Genomic DNA, 7,208 nt, shown 5'->3' with positions numbered 1-7,208 from the left:
CACCATTTACCCTTGCAAGGCATAAATTTCACCATCAAAACTAACAAGCTTATAATCCCATGACCGAAATCTCTAACAACACCAATTAAAATACTTTATGGGTTTGAGGTAAAACCAAGAAAGAAACTCATGAATATCGAGATATAAGCACTAACATTGTTCATCTAGATTTAGCATGACACAACATCCATCACCCTTATATTTACCATAGCTGAAAACCTTACTCATTCCAAAAATTCAAATCTCAACTTGGTCACAAAAATAACTTGATATCTCACCAACACAACATCAACACCAAGCAAGAATGATGCATCCATGGCCGAGTGTCATTTCCATCACATAGCAAGATTTAGACCATGGGCTAGGTAGAACTCAAGCTAATAACTAAAACATGCATGCATCTCATGGAACATCATCAAGCATACCTTAGCCTAGTTACATGCATGGCCGAACCTCTTCAACCTTTCTTCTTCCTTCCTCCTTAAAATTTTCGGCCAAGGATGAACCAAAGGATGAACACTTTTTTTTTTCTTTCCTTCAACTCACGGCAATGGGGGGACAATCACACACATCCTTTCTTTTTTTTTTTTGTTTCTCATCCTACTAACACTAATATTTTATTGCCCATGCTCTTTATTTTATTAATCCTTACATAATGCATTACCCCAACATGTTTATGACATGTTTTTAGCCATAACATCTTGTCCACCCATGCTCATGGCCGGCCACTACATATTAGGGGGGAAAATTGACATGCAAGTCCTCCCTTTTGATTACATGCACTATTAGGTCCTTGTAGATTAGCCTATCACATTTCAAAAATGTCACCCATAAGTCCTTTTGACTAAATTCACATGCAATTTACTAAATCGAAGCCTAAAACTTTCACACATTCATAATCACATATTTTAGACAATAAATATCACATTCAAATAATTTGGTGACTCGGTTTAGCGGTCCCGAAACCGCTTTCCGACTAGGGTCACTTTAGGGCTGTCACAACTCTCCCCCACTTAAGAAATTTTCGTCCCCGAAAATCTTACCGGTAAATAGGTTTGGGTATCGCTCTTTCATAGAGTTCTCGGGTTCCCAAGTAGCTTCTTCGATCCCGTGTTTGAGCCATAACACTTTCACTATCGAAACCCTTTTGTTTCTCAACTCTTTCACTTCACGAGCTAGGATACGAATCGGTTCTTCCTCATAACTCATATCGGCTTGAATTTCGACCTCGGAGGGGTTTATTACGTGCGAAGGATCGGATCAGAACGTCAAGCATCGAAACATGAAAACGTTGTGGATTCTTTCGAGTTCAGGGGGTAAAAGCAACCTATATGCAACTGGGCCAACTCATTCGGAGATCTCATACGGCCCAATGAATCTCGGACTCAATTTGCCCTTACGGCCAAATCTGAGTATCTTTTTCCAAGGCGAGACCTTAAGAAACACTTTGTCTCCCACTTGATACTCAATATCTCTTCGTTTTAAATCCGCATACGACTTCTGACGATCTGATGCTGCCTTCAGACTTTTACAAATTATTCTTACTTTCTGTTCAGCATCTTTAATCAAATCCACTCCTAAAATTTTACTTTCACCGAGCTCGGTCCAAAACAATGGTGTACGGCATTTACGCCCGTACAAGGCCTCGTAAGGTGCCATCTTAATACTTGATTGAAAACTATTGTTGTAAGCGAATTCAATCAAAGGTAAATACCGTTCCCATGAACCACTAAACTCGAGGATGCAACATCTCAACATATCCTCAAGTATCTGAATTATCCGCTCGGATTGACCATCGGTTTGTGGATGAAAAGCGGTGCTAAAATGCAGCTTGGTACCCAAAGCTTCTTGCAATTTCTTCCAAAATCGCGAGGTGAATCTCGGATCTCTATCCGACACGATAGAAATAGGTACCCCGTGTAATCTCACAATCTGAGAAATATACAATTCAGCTAGTTTATCCAATGAAAAATTCGTACGTACGGGGATAAAGTGAGCCGACTTAGTCAGTCTATCCACAACAACCCAAATCGCATCTTTCTTACTTGCCGATACTGGCAACCCAGATACGAAATCCATCGTGACTCGATCCCATTTCCATTCAGGTACCATGATTGGCTAGAGTAAACCCGTAGGCACTTGATGTTCCGCCTTTACTTGCTGACATATTAAACACTTCGAAACAAAATCGGAAATGTCTCGTTTCATACCATGCCACCAAAACTGGCGTCTCAGATCGTTGTACATTTTCGTACTCCCCAGGTGAATTGACATTCGGCTACAATGGGCTTCATTCAGAATCATCGAAATGAGTTCTGAATTTCTTGGAACACACAACCGACTTCTGAACCTCAAACAATCGTCATCATCAATTTGAAATTCGGATTCCATATTCGGAACACATTCAGCCCGTTTTGCAACCAATTCATCGTCGACTTTTTGAGCTTCACGAATTTGATGAATCAATAATGGTTTGCCCTTTAAATCAGCTACTAACACATTGTCGGGTAGAACAGACAAGTGTACATTCATCGCTCGTAAAGCAAACAGTGATTTCCGGCTTAAGGCGTCCGCAACCACATTAGCCTTTCCCGGGTGGTAATCAATGACAAGCTCATAATCTTTCAACAACTCAAGCCAACGTCTTTGTCGCAGATTTAAGTCTCTTTGAGTCATCAAATATTTGAGACTTTTGTGATCCGAAAATACATGGCACTTCTCACCAAATAAGTAATGTCACCATATTTTCAAGGCGAATACGATAGCAGCTAATTCGAGATCATGGGTCGGATAATTTTTCTCATGTGGCTTTAATTGTCTCGACGCATAGGCCACAACTCGACCTTTTTGCATCAACACGCAACCTAACCCAAGTAGGGAGGCGTCACTATAGATGACAAACTCTTTGCCTGATTCGGGCTGCACTAAAATTGGGGCTTCAGTCAAATAAGTTTTCAGTTGATCAAAACTTTTCTGACATTTTTCCGTCCATTAGAACTTAATATCTTTTTGAAGTAGCTTCGTCATGGGTGTGGCTATCATCGAGAAACCTTTTACAAACCGTCGTTAGTAATCGGCGAGTCCCAAAAAGCTCTGAACCTCAGTAATATTTCTCGGAGGCTTCTAGTTAAGTATGGCTGAAATTTTTCTCGGGTCAACTCGAATACCCGATGCAGATACCACATGGCCCAAGTAGCTAACCTCTCTTAACCAGAACTCACACTTACTGAACTTAGCATATAACTGCTAATCCCGTAAAATTTGCAACACTAATCTCAGGTGCTCAGCATGTTCGGTCTCATCTCTTGAATAGACCAAGATGTCGTCAATGAACACAACTACGAACCGGTCCAAATACTGTCTGAAGATCTGATTCATCAAATCCATAAATACCGTAGGGGCATTAGTGAGCCCAAACGGCATCACTAAGAACTCGTAGTGGTCGTATCTCGTTCTGAAAGCAGTTTTGGGTATATCCGAATCTCAAATTCATGAATCGGTAATAACCCGATCTCAAATCTATCTTTGAAAACACCGAGGCTCCCTTTAGTTGATCAAACAAATCATCAATACGATAACGGATATTTATTCTTTATCGTCACTTTATTCATTGAGGATAGTCAATGCACAACCTCATGGTTCGTCCTTCCTTTTCACAAACAATACTTGGTGCACCCCAAGGTGAGAAACTTGGTCGAGCGAAACCTCTATCCGTCAACTCTTGCAACCGAAGCTTTCAATTCTTTTAACTCGGTTGGTGCCATACGATACGGAGCTATCGAAATTGGCGTAGTTCGGTACAAGCTCAATACCAAACTCTACCTCCCGAGCAGTGGTAAACCCGGTAATTTTTCAGAAAAACATCCGGTATTCACAAACCACCGCAGCAGATTCGGTTTCTTTTCTAATTCTTTGTCATCAAGTACATACGCAAGGTATGCTTCGCACCCCTTTCTTACATATTTCTGGGCCAACATTGCTGATATTACAGCTGGCAACCCCTTTAAGTCCGTAGACTCAACTCGGATTATCTCGTTATTTGCGCACCTCAAATCAATAGTCTTGCTTTTGCAATTCACAACCGCATCATGCACGGTCAACCAATCCAAACCAAGAATAACATCAAATTCATCAAACGGAAAAAGCATCAAGTCCGCCGGAAAACAGGAATCTCGAATTACTAGGGGGCATTTCTTACACACTTTGTCGACAAGCACGTAACGACCCAAGGGATTTGACACCCGAATTACGAACTCAGTAGACTCAATAGGTAAAGTCTTCTTTGGATGCTAAGGTTTCGCATATATAAGAATGAGTAGAACCAGGGTCAATCAAAGCAATCACATTAGTATCAAAGAGAGTAAAAGTACCGGTAATAACATCTGGCGAGGAAGCATCCTCGCGTGCGCGAATAGCATAAGCCCTAGCAGGAGCACGAGCCTCAGATCTGGTCGCAGCATCTCTAGATCCTCTCTGACCACCACTAGCATTTCCCGTGTTTCTAGATGGTCTACCTCGAGCAGTGGTAGCACTCGGTTTCCCACTCTGATTTACATTCTGTTCAGACAATCTCGGGCAATCTTTGATAAAGTGGTCAACTGACCCGCACTTGTAGCAGGAGCGGTCATGGAATCTACAACTTCCAGAATGCCATTTGCCACAATACTGGCACTCCGTTCTATCTCGACGATCATTTCCCACACTGGCGACCGAAGTGACTCGTGCACTCGAAAGGGGTCGATCGCGATCTCATCTAGAAAAGCCCGAAGTGTCTCTAGACCGGCCTAAGCCATCTCTAAATTTCTTCGATGACTGTGGGAAGGGCTTCCCCGAAGACCTCTTACGAAACTCCCTTGCTCCCGCCTCAGCTTTTCTTTTCTCCATTGCTCCCGCCTCAGCTTTTCTTTTCTCCATGCTGAGCTCCTCGGCTTTGCAAGCTCGCTCGACAAGTGCCACAAATTCTCGGATTTCCAAAATGCCAACATACAGCTTTATATCATCATTCAATCCATCCTCGAAACATTTACACATTACGGCTTCGAGGAAATGCATTCTCGCATGCATCTGGCTAAGCCTTACAAACTTTCATTCATAGTCAGAACCGACATGGAACCTTGTTTAAGTTCAAGAAATTCCTTCCGTTTTGATCCATAAATCTCGATGATATACTTTTTCCAAACTCGGTTTGGAAAAACTCCCAAGTTACTTGCTCTCTAGGCACAACAGAAGTCAACGTATTCCACCAATAGTAGGCAGAATCACGTAGCAAGGAGATAGCACACTTTAGGCACTCATCGGGTGTGCAAGATAGCTCATCGAGTACCCAAATAGTGTTGTCCAACCAAAATTCAACTTGCTCGGCATCATCACTAACCGTAGCCTTAAATTCAGTAGCCCCATGTTTTCAAATTCTGTCAACTGGGGGCTTATTTGACCTTATTTGGTCAGATACCGGAGGTATGGTAGGTGCGGGGGTTCTGTTTGTCGGGAGTGGAGGTTGTGGAACAACCGTATTAGTTCGAATGTATTGGTTGAACCAATCATTCATCACGCTATAGAAAGCTTGTCTAGCTTCATCATTCGGATTACTAGCATTAGGTTGAGAGTCCACGCGTTGTCCCTTGTAAAGGGAGCAGCGCTACACTCTCAAGATCATCAGCTACCGCTCGGTCGAGATCGGGATCCATTACTATAAATAAACACATTTCAATTGTCAAAAATCACCACACTATCAAATAAATCACATAATGGCATGTATAGCTAGACCCAACGTATTACGGTAGTCCTAGAATCGATTAAACCGTAGCTCTGATACCAATTTAATTGTAACACCTCGTACCCGAGACCATTGCAGGAGTCGAACACGAGGGGTTAACGGCTTAAACCATTCATTTTCACAGTCCATTTTAAAAATTTTCAGGCAGTTGCCTAACTGCGTCACTGTCACTTTAAAAATCATATCTTGAGTTCCAAAACTCGAAAATCATTTTCATAATTTTTCCCTGAAACTAGACTCATATGTCCATCTACATATTTTTTTCTAGAATTTTTGGTCAGGCCAATTAGTACAGTTTATTAGTTAAAGTCTCCCCTGTTACAGGGTGCGGTTACACTGACCTTCATGCATTACGACCTGGATATCTCCCTGTACAGGGCTTCAATACTGATGCCGTTGGTTTCTATAGAAATTAGACTAAAAAAGGAATCTATAAATATATAGCATGACTTCTAAATGTCTCTGGTTAATTTATAATGAATTTCCAAAGTCAGATCAAGGGATCCAGAAACCGTTCTGGCCCTGTCTCACGAAAACTTTAACATCTCATAATATACGGTTCATATTAATGTTTTGTTACTTTCCTATGAAAATAGATTCATCAAGGTTCGATTACATAATTTATTCAATATTTAATTCCATTCCTAATATTTTTAGTGATTTTTCACATCCACATCACTGCTGCTGCCAGCATCTATTTTTAAGGTAAACTTTACCTATTTCATGATCCTTCATGGATCAACTAGAGTTTGTCATACATATATCAAAAGTGATCATGAATAACCATTCCCATGGCTAACCGTTGCCAACATTTCCTTACCTCTCGACGGACAACATACAAAACGATTATAATGCTATTATCAAAGTATATTTAAGCCATTTTCGCATGGCTATCCAAATTTACACAATACCGAAGGGTTCATGACCAACAACAAAAGGGTGGTCCTATACATGCCATTTCAAAGTTCAACCAAAAGTATACCAAAAGGAGCTTTGATAGTGTGGGCGACTTCGACTTCAAAATCCCGAGTCCGATAGCTGAAGAACCAAAATCTATAAAACAGAGAATCAAAGAAACGGAGTAAGCATTAAATGCTTAGTAAGTTTTGAGCAAAGAATTTAGACACAACCAAAGTATAGCATTCATGTAGCTAAACAGATAATTTCATATGCTCAAATTTTCAATATCATACTTACTTCACATTACCAACCCTTATATTCATACACAAAGATCAACTTAGCCAAAGGCGGTAGCTCATTTATCAACCGGCGAATACTTATTTGTAAGGGCTCAACTAATTCAAAGCACATACTGAAACATACCTCAATGTTGGGATGTTACAAGCGTATTAACTGAAATTTTACAGCAAGATCGTTCATTCCCGAATCACGTACCTTGGATTTAACCGGATATAGCTATTCGTTCAAATGC

The sequence above is a fragment of the Gossypium arboreum genome, chromosome 13 (assembly GCF_025698485.1).
Source record: "Gossypium arboreum isolate Shixiya-1 chromosome 13, ASM2569848v2, whole genome shotgun sequence".
NCBI classification, from domain to species: Eukaryota; Viridiplantae; Streptophyta; class Magnoliopsida; order Malvales; family Malvaceae; genus Gossypium; species Gossypium arboreum.
This window is presented reverse-complemented; position numbering follows the sequence as displayed.